A 13,841-nucleotide genomic window follows, 5' to 3' on the forward strand; every position below is an offset into this window, starting at 1 on the left:
CTGTGTTTATTTGAAGCAGTTCTGCTTTTTTACATCACAGTCTTGAGTGCAGAATGACTGGTAATTGCAACCATCGTGCATTTGGTACCCCAAGCAAAGTCTAATCAAGAGATGCTTACTAAAACAACTGTTTGATTCAGTGTTTCAGGTTTCTAGGATGATGTTCATCCACAAAGCTGTTAAATTGATGAGTCAGTGGCAAAAAAAGCCATCATTTAGGTCAGTGATAACCAAATAAGAATGCAATTTTTAGAAAAAGATTTCATTTTAGCATTTTTGACCACGTTTTGACATCTATCTATATCTATGTTATGATTTGCTGTCTGTAATTGCTTTTCAAGCACTAGTTTTCATTTCATCAACTTGCAGAATACACATGCCTAAATTACCTACTCATGCACAGGAGATTTACAGCTACTGCTGCACTTTCGAATACTTATAAAATGTGTTTGTCGTTGTTGTTGACTATCAGTATATATCAGCGCAAGATTATCAACCAGATGGTAGCACAACCAAAGAAGATTGAAGTCAGGAAGAAGAGATTAGCGATGGGCAATGATTTACTATGTCTCAGCAATAAGCATGCCAACTTTTTTGACCTGCACTATCATGTCTCTTGGCCAAGTAAAAACCAAAATTTATGAAATACATGGTAAGTCTGGCAGTGCTGTAAACTATGTCAACTTGAGTTGCTTCTTTTGTTGTATTTCTGATTGAGTCACCCTTTAAGACATGATTGCTATATATATATGCATATATGTATAAACTTGAATTTTTCAATTATCTATATATATCATCACAAATCACAATTTGCTTCAGTGGGTTTTACAGCACACGACATTTATCAAATCATGTTTAGTGTAATGTATAATGAAATCAGGGTAGATTCCTAACTATGAGCTATGGTCCAGTCTAGTCCAGTCCTCAATTTCATTTCATTTAATATTAGAATGGTTACTTTTTGCATTTTCATTGTCAAAAGTTATGGATGGTGCGAAGAGAGCCGTTCAGTTCCCTCCAGTTTTTTGTCGTCACCCATCTGTTGAAGTAACTAGGACACTGATACTAATACTGAAAGATTAGGCTAGAAATACTGCAGTCCATTGATCAGTCAATAATAGAATCAACACTTTTACTCGACTACAGTGGACTGTAGCCATTGTTCCTACTCTTGCAGGTTAGTCAGTTAACAGTTAGCAGCCATATACTGAGAAAAAATCATTTAGGGTGCCTGTGGTGCAGTCTGTAGGTGCACTTTATATTATTTGTCACATTAATTCTTCTTCTTTTTCCTCTTCCATATGAATTTTGGCTGCACTACTCCTCCCACAGCGTTGCCACCACATACACAGAAAATACATCAAAACATGCAGCATAATCAGTTACAATAGGCTGTGTCTTTTCTCAGAAATTTAGTGAGCGGTTTTTACTAAATTTCCAGAAAACTGTGACAAATTTTACAATGGATTTCTCTGTGATGGAATGTTGGGAGCTTAACTGGAGGCAATCAAAGGCACAGTGAGGTTAGTCAGGTCAAGTCAATATCATTTATACAGCCCATTATCACAAATCACAATTTGCCTCAGAGGGCTTTACAGCGTATGCCATGCCTCTGTCCTTAGACCCTTACATCAACTAAGGAAAAAATTCACCAAAAAAACCCTATAAAAGGGAAAACATGGTAGAAACCCTAATAAGAGTGACTGAGGAGAGATCCCTCTTCCAGGATGGACAGATGTGTCATAGACATAACTTATAACAATAGTAATAGACATAAAAATGATGTGTATGTGACAATACCAGCCATATGTATATATTAATAGTGGAGGCATGAATAATAATAGCAGTAGTAGTTGACATCAAGTAGGATCACATGATCAGTGCAAACATGACCCACAATCCAGGTGCAGCTGCAGGCAGGACCACTGCATCAGCACAACCATGGACCACGATTCAAGCTGAGCCGCTTGCAGAGACATAGCATCAGTGCAACCACGATCCAGGTACAGCCATGATCCGAGAAATCTACAAAACAAGGGAGCACAAAAGCACCATAGAAGAAGCTGGGTTAGTGTTATGCAGTAATAGGACATGAGTGTTTACAGATGAAGCGAGTGAGAGAAGGAGAGAGGAGCTCAGTATATCATAGGAAGTCCCCCGGCAGACTAGGCCTATATCAGCCTAACTAGGGGATGGTTCAAGGCAAGCCTGAGCCAGCCCTAACTATAGGCTTTATCAAAGAGGAAAGTCTTAAGTCTACTCTTAAATGTGGAGATGGTGTCTGCCTCCCAGACTGAAACTGGAAGACGGCTCCACAAAGGTGGAGAGTAATAGCTGAGGGCTCTAGCTCCCGATCTACTTTTGAAGACTTTCGAAACAACCCTGCATTCTTCGAGTGCAGCTCTGGTGGGAATGAGCTCTGAAAGATATGATGGAGCCTGACCATTCAGAGCTACATTAGTAAGGAGAAGGATTCTATATTCAATTCTGGATTTTATAGGGGGCCAGTGCAGAAAAGCTAAAACATTAATACAAGTGCTGCAGCATTCTGAACCAATTGGAGTGTTTTTAGAGACTTGTTAGAGATACCTGATAATAAGACATTACAACAATCCAGCCTAGAGGTGACAAATGTGTGCACAAATTATCCTGCATCTTTTTGAGACAGGATATACCTAATTTTGTAATCTTACACAAGTGAAAGAATGCAGTCCTTGATGTTCGTTTTAAATGAGAGGCAAAAGACAAATCAAATATTACTCTGAGGTTCCTTACAGTTGTGCTGGAGGCGAGGTTAATGCCATCTGGAGAGACTATATCCTTAGAAAAAGAGTTTTGAGTTTTGAGGTGTTTAGTGCCAAGTACAATAACTTGGGTTTTGTCTAAATTTAACATCAGGAAATTGGGGCTCATCCAGGCTTTTATGTCCTTAAGAAACCTTTGTTTAGATAACGGATCGGTTTCTTCTGGCTTCATTGGTAAGTACAATTGCATATCATCTGCATAATAATGGACATTTTGCGGAGTGATTTCTAACAATGTTGCCATGGGGAAGCATATATAAAGTTAGTCATCGTTAGTCATTTGTAATTTTAACAGCTCATGTATTCATCAAATTAACTGCCGTCTCTGAGATGTTCTGTCCCCCTCGGCCCTCCACTCCTACACATGGTTTATTAATTACCACGGCAATGGCTATTGACACAGTTATAGTTAACAGATTCAAGCCTTTAGATGTTTCAGGTTTAAAAGTAGCTTTGACTTTCTCATGCACACACTCGCACAGTAGCTGACAATGTAAGCAGCCACTCAGAGACTGCTTAAGGGGCCACTCACACCAAGAAGCATCACGCCAGGTGCAACTGCTCCAAAACTGCCTTAGAAGAGCATCTGAAGAACAGCTGGGAGTCCCGGGAATGCCTCCACACCTTGAGCTGATAGTTGAAAATAGTTGAAAATATTTAAACTTTTATGCGCCGTGCAGCAGCAAGAGAGGCGTGACAAACAGGCACGCTGTATTATAGGAAAAACAAAGGTTTTGCTGGCAACGCTTCTCTAGTGATCAGCCTTTTATAGTTGATGTCGTAAAATGTAGGCTTGCAGAACAAAAATAACAGCTCCCGAAGCAACAAGCGCTCTAACATTAGTAAACACAGCAATAAGTAAAGTTATTGCAGAGATAAAGTCAATTATAGAGTCAATAACAACAATTAAACAAGAACAAGGGTATACACATGCAGAGTTTCTTGGAGAAAAAGATGTTTTCACCGTTTTGCTGGATTCAGCAAAAACGTGTTTTTACTAAATGGCTCCACTGGTGATGAAGAAGATGTTCCTCGGTTCAAAGGCCAACAATTATTGTCATTTGGCCACTGACTGGCTGGTGGAGGAGCAGATACAAAAGGCTGCAAAGCTGAGGATCACGGCCATGCAGATCAATGCTTTATACAGACAACAAGGATGCTGCCAGCTGGTATTCAGCAGTCCAGAGGCAGCTGGCTGCTGAATGAGAAATGCTGAAATATGCTGCAAGTCGAGAGTATCATAAAAACCTCATTGGGATTGTTGTTGATGAGGTACACATCACATACAAATGGTAAATATAAATCTTTTTTTTTTTTTAGATTTACTGTTATTGTCTGACAACATATTTGTTTAGTAGAGGCTAGAGCTAATGTCAGGATTGGCTGAAGGAGTTCGTTTGTCAAGACGAGTACTCCCGCCTACTGAAAGTGTTTGAGGTGGCAATCCAGACTGATCCAGAGAGAGAAACAGTATGTGGAGCCCACGTCATCAGAATGGTCTTAGGAGCCTATTGCTTTTTTGGATGTCACTTAATCCATGAATTTAAACTGTGAAGTAATCAGCACACCTTAATGTGAATATGATAACTAAACTTTCCATTTCTTTATATTGTCTCTCTTACATGACATATGTTTTAATGATTGTTTCTTTAAATGCTTAAAAAATGGTAAAACTTTACAATAATAGTACATTAATTAGCATTAGTAAATATACTAACGAGTAACTAAAAGTTCACTAATGTGTCAAGTAATCATTAACTAATGGTGTTCATGTTAATTTAGGTGTTAATTAATACATTATTTAATAGTATATATACAGTCAATTAACAGTAACAACAACAAGTACACATTAATTAACATTTTAACATTAAAAGATTAATAACCAATAACTAACAGTTAACTAATGAAATGTTGTTTTTAGGATGATTGTTTTCAACTTCAGTCAAGATCATAAATTAATGGTTAATTAGAATAAAAAGTAGACAAGCATTAAGTGATGAGTATTCAGCATCAGTATGTGTTAATGACGTGTTACTTAAGGAATGAATGTTTAATGTTACCTTGTAATTGTTGCTGATAATGTATTAATTACCTTTATTGACATGACACAATACACACAATACACACTAGTTGACTATGTATTGACTGCTAGTTAACGGTTATTACTCCATTATTTGATACCATTAAATGTGTCCTTATTGTTGTTGTTTATTGATGTGTCCTTGTTACGGGCTATTAAATAATGTATCAATTACCAGTTTAATTATCTTGAACACTCATAATAAATAATTACTTGACACAGCAGTTAATTATTAGTTAATAGTTATCACTACATTATTTAATGTTAATTAATGAGTCCTTGTTATGGTTGTTACTTTTAATAAACTATTGGGTAATGTATAAATGAACACCTTAATTTAAATGAATAACATTAGGATTGTTACATTAGTTAACTGCTAGTTAATGGTTATTACTCCATTTATAAATGTTAATTAATGTATACTTGTTATTGTTTTTACTGTTACTAGACTGTTTATATACTATTAAATAATGTATGAATTAACACTTCAATTAGCATGAACACCATTAGTTAATGATTACTTGACACATTAGTTAACTTTTAATGGTTAGTACGGCATTTACTAATGCTTGTGTGAATTACAAATTTTCTATTTTTTCTCTTGGAAAAAATAAGATAAAATGGAGCATCATTCCTCTGTCCAGCAGCACTATACCCTGTTTGTCTTTGCTCTGAATATGTCCCATAGCCACATTCTGTGGATGATAAGTTGCTGGACGGAGCAGTGACACAACTATTACCACCTGGTAACAACTTTACCTACTTTAAAAGTACTGTCTGCTTTGGAAACGATAAACAGATCTAGAGTTTAGATATGTCTGTACAGGTTATGCATGCTTCTAAGGGAACTATACCAAAAGTGTTTTGTTGAAATGTGACTTAAGTGATAGTATGCTTTAAAGACCCTACTATATCACTGAAATCTACTTGTCATTATGATCAGTGAGCAGAAGTACCGCCACATCAATCATGATTGATATCTCAGGACCCATTCACACTGGCTTTTAAAACAACAATGATTCATCCCAAAGTTTAGATATTATTTCTTTATAAGATGCATTACCATGCACTTTTATTTAGGCGTCCATAGACTGTATTCACAAAGCTTCCTAGTACAAAGAGTTGATCCTAATGACAAAATTCTAAGAAAATTCTTAAAATTGTGATGTTTTCCAATAATTTCTCCTTTAAATTAACACTGCATCCCGATAAAGATAAAAGTTATTCACAAAGCGTTTTAGCCCTTAAGAGGGATTCTAAGGTGAAAATCTGTCAGGAGTAGGGAAGAGGACTTTAAATAGTCTTACGAGTTTCTTAAACACAGGAGAAAATGGCAGAAAAACATAGAGGTTGGATGATTATTCCCCAAACGCTGTATGGCAGTGAGTTAATGAAACACTATCTGTTAGACAGTGGGGGGATGTTTGTGATCAATCTCATTAAAGACTCACTCACATCTCTCACCCGGCGCAGTAAAGATACAACGCCAGAAATAAAGCAATGACAACACTGGAAAAAACATTGGGGTTTTTTTTGTAGATCTCTCTCAACCTTCCATCAGCGGAGTGATCACATCATCAACAATCACAGCACTTCCACAGTCTCTCATATTGTGATGCAGTTAATTTGTTTTCCAGTGGGGGTCCACACCTTGTAGGCGCACAAAAAGGTTTGTCTGTGACAACCAATCATATCTGGTAAAAGAATGCATCACACCTAGCGATAGGATCGACCACACCTCCTCACTAAGATAAAAGTTCCTCGCTCTTCCTGCTCAGAGTTGCTCTGTAAATTTTCCTTAATCACTCCCAAGCCAGGACTCCATGCTAAAAAGGTTTGTGCTCTCTCTGAGAGTATTCTCAGAATTTTTGTGAATATGACCCCTGGAGTATAAGGCGCATGACAAAAGTGTCATGGTTTTACAGACAGACATGAGACATGCTGATAGTGCATATACATCTTTTAAATAAACTATGATTTACGTCCAGTCAGCACCCTAGCTAACTAGCATGTAGTAGTCACAATATTGTCGAGTTTCTAGAACCTTGAATAGAATAGTTGGTAAAGACCCCATAATTTCACTGAATTCATAGCAACACTTTCTGTTTTATTTTTTGTTTGTTTGTTTGTTTTTTACAGAACAACCAAAACTACCAGCATTGAGCAACTCATCATTTTTCAGCACTGGTCCAATACATCATTTACTGTACATTCAGTGTTTGTCTGTATCACCTACTCTCTACTCTCACAAATTAAGTTTGTGCAGTCCCTGTCTACTCCCTGCTTTCAAGTTCTTAATGCTATGTTAATACAAGCCCTGCGTTCACTTATATCTTGCTTTCCATTGGCTTGCCTGCTGCAATTTGCTGCTAATGGTCCAACCCCCCACCCCTCAATGCCACCCCCTCCACACACCATCACCCCACTGATTCCTTTGCTACACTCTTTCTCTTGGTCGCTCTCTCTCTCTCTCTCCTTCCAGCCTTGAGGCGTCCTGTTACAGCTCCCTCGCTTTCAGTCACAATGCTGTGGAGAGGGTGAATGGTTGGGGGCATTTAAGAGAGCAGTAGGTGGGAGTGGAGTCTGACCGCAGAGGGTCTGCTGTTTGAGAGAAAGGGAACTCACTCTTTCTCCCTCTGTATCTCAGCTGCTCTCAGACTCTCTCTCTCTCTTTCTCGCTCGCTCTCTCTCTCTCGCTCTCTCTCGCTGGCTGCACAACATCAGCCAGCTCTCTAGGTAGACTCGAGTAAACACTCCAGTAGAACAGAGAGAAGAGGGAAGGTGACAGAGCTGTCAGCACTCACACTGAGACACTGAGAGATACACGCTGGTGAGAACATTTGTCAGGGCTGGCTGACAAGGCGCTCTTCAACACTGCTTCTGCTTAGGTTTTCTAATCAGTGGAGAAGCTGTGAGCATTGGGTGGGAGGTAAGTCACCGTCATTACCTGCATGGAGCCTTTGTGTTTGAATGGAAGCAGCATGAATGGGCTAATTGCTTTCATTAAGATAATTGACAAAATGAATCAGTTATTATATTATATTATTATATTATAACTTCAGTGCCATTCTCTCAACTTTAATCAGTTGATATAAAAACTTTGAGGAGGAATCATTTTCTGTTTTAGTCATTTTATTGAAATGCAATGTAGGGCTACAACCAGTAGACCAGTAGATTTTTTAAGCAATTGTTTAATCTACAAAATGTAAATGCATAGTGAAAAAAATGCTAATTACAAGTTCCAAGAGTAATATCTTATCTATATATATATATATATGTATATATATACATATATATATATATATATATATAAAGAGAGAGAGAGAGAGAGACATAGATACATAAAGTTTAAATTTACATAACGATGAGAAAAACCTTCCCATTTGAAAAACTAAAACCACCACGGTGTACTGGATGTGTATATTATATTTTTTCACATCCAGTAAAGAATGTGGGTTATGTTAACAATAATTTTTTTTCATTATATTTAAATATTTTCATTCATCAAACCAGCTTCTGTAATTGATCTTCATGTTTTACAAGTGAGGACTTCAGAGACTAGCTTCATTTTGCTCTTTATTGAATGCACCTGGATGCTCATTACATATTTCTGTAAAAGTTCTTCCTCTGGCTATTTCCTATTTATTAGCAGAGCAGTTAAAAAGAGTGATGTTTTCAGAGATAGAAGTCTCTGATGATCAACTGAATTATCCTGCCAGCATTTGGGCTGATGCTGATAGTATAGCAGAGGAGAGACGGGTATGGTTAGTGTGTGTGCGTGTGTGTGTGTGCGTGGGTGTGTGTGTGTGTGTGTGTGTGTGTGTGTGTGTGTGTGTGTGCGCTTCTTGCTGGAGTAGCTCCAGCTGTATACTTTATGGCAGCAGACAGTAGGCTTGTGTAACCCAGGAGACAGACAGCTGCTCTGTATTAGATGCTGCTGGTTGGTTCCTCTTCCAGATCTTTAGCATACACATGCACTGGCATATGCGCGCGCACACACACACAGACACACAGTGGCTGTTCTTCTCCATGTGCCTTCCAGTCTCCTAGCTTCGGGTCAGCTTAATTTGTTTTGAACAGACTATATGAAGTAGAGGATGTAAAACAAAAGTAAATGAGGTGGATAACTGATATGGATGTTTGACAGCAGATATATCTTTTTCTAGATTACTGCCAAGTGCTTGCAATGTTTGCTGTTAAGGTTAATGGTAAAATATAATTGAATAGAAGCATATATAAACATGAGTCATAAGTTATTATACAGAATCAGCAAACTGGCTCGTGATTATCAGATACACAGTATGTAGTTCATATATACATGTATTAAGTTTTTTGACATCAGCTATCATTAGATAATGGACACACCAGACCAAGTGAGGCTGTAGCAGCCTCTGAGTGTTCATGTCACATCATCTCACCTTGGAGCTTAAAAACCATTACATGTCCACTGAAAGCTAATGCAATTCTTTGGGTCTTTAAGGATGCAGTTCTTTAAGGAGGCGCAAGGCAGGATTCATTGCAGGTTTCACGGATTTGCACTGTATACCTCTTAAGCTGGTTGCAAAAAATTGTATCCTCATGGTGCCTGAATGGGAAACCCTGTGTATGTCTTAGCAAGAGAGTTAGAGGAAGGGAGAGGGGTAAATATGTGAGCCAGAGAGGAGAGACAAGTGGGTGTATACAGGGATATCAGGTGGGCTGTGATGTAGGAGACCAGGGCAGCCTCTGGAGGATGGTAATTGTGTTGTATACTCAATGAAGGAGACCTGACTGAGTTTCAGTCACTGTGTCTTCAGGTTTACAGGTTCACAGGTTCTGTCTATCCATCTTAAATATCTCTTGGAAGATTTTTGTCTAATTTTGACCCATTGTACAACTATTTCTCCTGTCTTCTCTCTGTTTGTCAGTGGCAGTGCAGCCTTGGTGCATAAATGTTTCATGATGCTTTGGCCATGCATATGAGTAGCCACTGACAGCGACACTCGACATAACGATGAGTGGGAAATGGGCCTTTGTTTGGACAGCTGTTAGCTCCTAATGCTCATTGCCGCACAAAGCTCACTGAGAGGGTGTCGCCCTTTAACCCCACTTAGCTTCTTCACTGGCAAACAGTAATCGCTGGTATTCAAGATGACCCATGCTGCTAAAGAGAGATGCAGAGATGTTTTGGTTTGACTGAAAAAATGTCTTTTTAAATAATGGCTGATGCAGATTGTCACCATCACCTCCTCTCCTGCCTTTCCCTTTGTCTCCCTTCTTCAGCTTTGTCACTGGTTTCTGGTACAATGTCTCTAGATATTGTTGTGTTCATTGAAATAAAACCAAATTTCACATCATTTATGAATATATCTTTGGATAATTTCAGCTGTGCTGTGCTGTGCTGCTCAGTTTAAACGACCACCTTTGGTCTATATAATTCTCAATTCCTTGAATCGAGTAAACCAAAAGAAATAAAAGTGAAGATCTAAAGTTGAGAGAGAGGAGGCAAACAGTAAAAAATAAGTTGCTTCCTGAAGTACAGATATTAGATTTTATTTTACAGAGATTCATGGTTCGCAGACAATGAATCCTACTGACGTTTTGTCTAGCACCACCAGCAGCTCCAAGTTTTGATTTGTCTAACATTTTGGTTTGTAACCAAATACCTGCAAAACTGACACTCATGTCATGCTAAGCTTTAGTTGTAGCAAAGGATGGCATTTTCTTAAACCTGACATATACTTAATATCTGAATGAAGGCTGGTGTGCCTTTTCCTCTTTACTGGATATGATCAAAGTCCCCTAAAGGGACCAATGACTGTATTGTCCCCACAAAAGTCAGATCAGTTGTCACCTCAGAACAAAGACACCCCCCAAAGAAATCTAGTGTTTTAAAGCATCCCACATGGTTTTCAATGTACCTCTGATACTAATGTGTGACAGGAATGCGGAATGCCTTTGTATTGACATGTCCTCTATTGGAGGCATCCAATAGAGGAACACATGTGGTAGATACTTTCCTCTGACACTTTGCCTCCATCAGTGACCCTGCACATTGGAATGCATAAGCCATAATGTTTTTGGAACACGATGGGGGCCCTTTTGAGAGGGGCAGACAATTTCAATTGATGAAAATACTTTTAAAAAAAAACTACAAAAAAAAAACAAAAAAACAAACAAACAAACAAACAAACAAACAAAAAAAAAATTTAAAAAAAGCTACCCCAATGAAGACGCGATCCCGGGAAACAGGGTCATTAGGCTCATACAAGTGTCTGAATGGAAGGCACTCCCAATTTGGACACGCAACACGATTCAGGCTTTCATCACAGACAAGGACAAACAGATGTCCGGGTATCACAGCCAACATGCTCACTTCCATTTATAGTTGAGAGAAAAAACCTTTCCATCCTGTCTGAATGAAAGTAACCAATAGATGCAGTCTTTGAAAGGCCTTCCATTGTCCTCTTACATGTTTACTCAGCATTCTCTATAATAGGACCTATATCATATTCAATGTCATAAAATATGTTGGTTGATATTATCTTTAAGTCTGTAGGATAGCTGATTCATGCTGCCTGATAAATTTACGCACTCATCTATGTTAGGTCTGCTGTTGGTGCCACTTAAATAAATACATTTGTGAACATCTGGACATTTCATGTCCAGATGTTCACAAGAATTAACAGCCATGCCAGCCAAACACTCTCTTGAGATTGAAATTGCAGGGAGATTGTGTTCTCACCCTGCAGCCAATTACCTGAGAGGGAAGGTGTTAGTTACATGGTAACCTTAGACGAGTCCCAGAAGTCAACATCAATACCTCAGTGTAGCATGACAACAAAGGCAGGTAAAAGCCTGATTTTTATACTAATTGCAGTGCAGTGTGAAAGCTGAGAGAGGAAGTAGGTAGAACGGACGGCTACACAATTATGTGTCTGGAGAAAACAGCAGGTGGATGTGCTGTAAAGGCTGCACATGAGACTGCCAAGTCTCCACACCACACAGAGGTTAGGCTAATAAACAGTAGGTCACCAGCACCCAGCATTTTAAAAAGCTCATGAACAATGACTAGCTTCCAACCGCTCCATCTGGACTCAGTAAGAACAGCAGCGCAAGACGGAGGCGCCACAGGGGGAGAGCTATAAAGAATATTGATAGGAGCCGTGAGTCAAAACCAACAACACAATAAAAATTGAATTGAGATTTGACTGTCTGCTATGATTGACTCTTGTTCGCTTAACATTTGTCTTCTCCATAGCATAGTGTCAAAGAAGAAATTGTTTTTTTTTATTATCAGTCAGACATGTTAGCTCTGGCTTCAAATCCCTCCGGATATTCTATGACTGTGATAGGGCTCAGCCATGGCAGAGCATTTTCTCTGAGTATCCAGATAAGTGTTTCTGACGGTATCTTAGATCCAGCCTCCCTGACCGCCTTATCAGCCAAGAACACACCAACCCCCACCACTCCACTGCTATCTGTGTCATCAGATCCAATGGGGTCACAGCAGAGAGCCAATGAGCACAGCCTTGGCTTGATGAAACCAGCCTTCTTTTGATCCATAAAAAAGAGCATATTTCCCATTTCATATGTTTTTGCAAGCAATTATTATTTTTTTACCAGCCGGGAAATAATAGAGTGATGATAGAGTGATGGAGTGAAAATATTGATATGCTTTATTGATTTCATGTTCGATGGTGTGAGAGTGGACGGAAAGATATTATTCTTTAAAGGCAAGGATCCTTTGTAAATGTTGAATATAATTTTAGTTATTACACTCATGAATACAACCATGTAGCTATCTTATAGTGCCATCTGCATCCCAATGAAAACAATCCTTTAAATATACTGAGGCATCCCAAATAATCTATTGTGCTTTATACATTCCTACAACTTAAAAGAATCACCTGATGTGACCAAAGCAGTTAATCACAATGGATATGGTCACATTTGTTACACATTCCAGCACAGCTCTGAAATTTCTTTTACATCAGGTTCATTCACCTAATGCTTAAACAAATAACAATAACAAAAGAAAAATACACACCACAGGGATATTATTGTAGATAAATTCATGCTCAATAGAAAAAAGTCATGTTACTCTGAAAATACTACCTACATTTGTTCAAACATCAGAAACAACAGAGCTTACCACAATTATCAGTGTCTGATAATTAAACCACCTACAAAAGACCTTTTAGCCTCTTAGTGTTTGAAGAACAATCTGTAAACATACCATTTAGATAGGTTATGTGATTAGGGCTGCAACTAAATAAATGATTGAAATGAAAATGAAATGAGTACATGAAAGTGTGACCTAGAATATATCAGAAGGTAGTAAATAATGCCACAAACTGACATTGAAATTCCATGTTTGTTCTGACCAATATTTCAAAACAAAAAGATATTCAGTTTGTTGTTGCAGATTAATTTTCCTGGGACAGACTGATCAGTGAATGGACTCATCAGTTAGTGGGTCTGCTTTTGCTTATGGTGCTTAGCAGGTAGTGTTCAGTGGGTTTATCAGAGCTTTGCCTTCCACTGTCTGCTGCAGCTGGAGATGGTGCGGTGAGAACACCAGTGCATCATCTAAACAGAAAGAGACTAAAATGCTCAGTAGAGCTGAGATTATTGGCTTCATTACTACAGGTGACACCTTTCACATTACACGTAGTCATGTAATCTATTGTTGTTGTGAAAAAAAAAGAGAAAAAAACATTGATTATAGCAGTTTTAATGGTCAAACATCAAATATAGCCTCAATGAAGTCTGCAGGTTACCGTTTCACTGCAAAGTCCCAGCACTGCAGGGTGCTGGGACTGACCCAAAACAGTCAAATCAAAACTGCAGTCAGGTCTTTCACAATGGGTTTGTCACTACAACCTTTTGATTTATTATGGAGGTAAAAAAATATTGACTAGTGCAGCTCTAAAGTTACAGTCAAAGACAAAAACAAAACTTGATGTGATGGAGAA

At 38.4% G+C, this 13,841-nt stretch overlaps 1 protein-coding gene across 4 annotated transcripts in view; it reads left to right on the forward strand.

Annotated features, from left to right (window-relative positions):
* tncb (tenascin Cb) overlaps nt 1-13,841 on the forward strand; it is a 178,990-nt gene that overhangs the window by 58,642 nt on the left and 106,507 nt on the right. For 3 of the 4 annotated variants that reach the window (XM_088077262.1, XM_042488001.2, XM_088077261.1), the window contains exon 1: nt 7,416-7,813. The exons of the other annotated variant lie outside the window; for it this stretch is intronic. The gene's annotated coding sequence lies outside the window, so the exon portion shown is untranslated. Of the gene's footprint in view, nt 1-7,415; nt 7,814-13,841 lie in introns of those variants that run through there. 4 annotated transcript variants of the gene reach the window in all.

The sequence above is a fragment of the Plectropomus leopardus genome, chromosome 4 (genome assembly GCF_026936395.1).
Source record: "Plectropomus leopardus strain MGB_pleo_1.0 chromosome 4, ASM2693639v1, whole genome shotgun sequence".
NCBI classification, from domain to species: Eukaryota; Metazoa; Chordata; class Actinopteri; order Perciformes; family Serranidae; genus Plectropomus; species Plectropomus leopardus.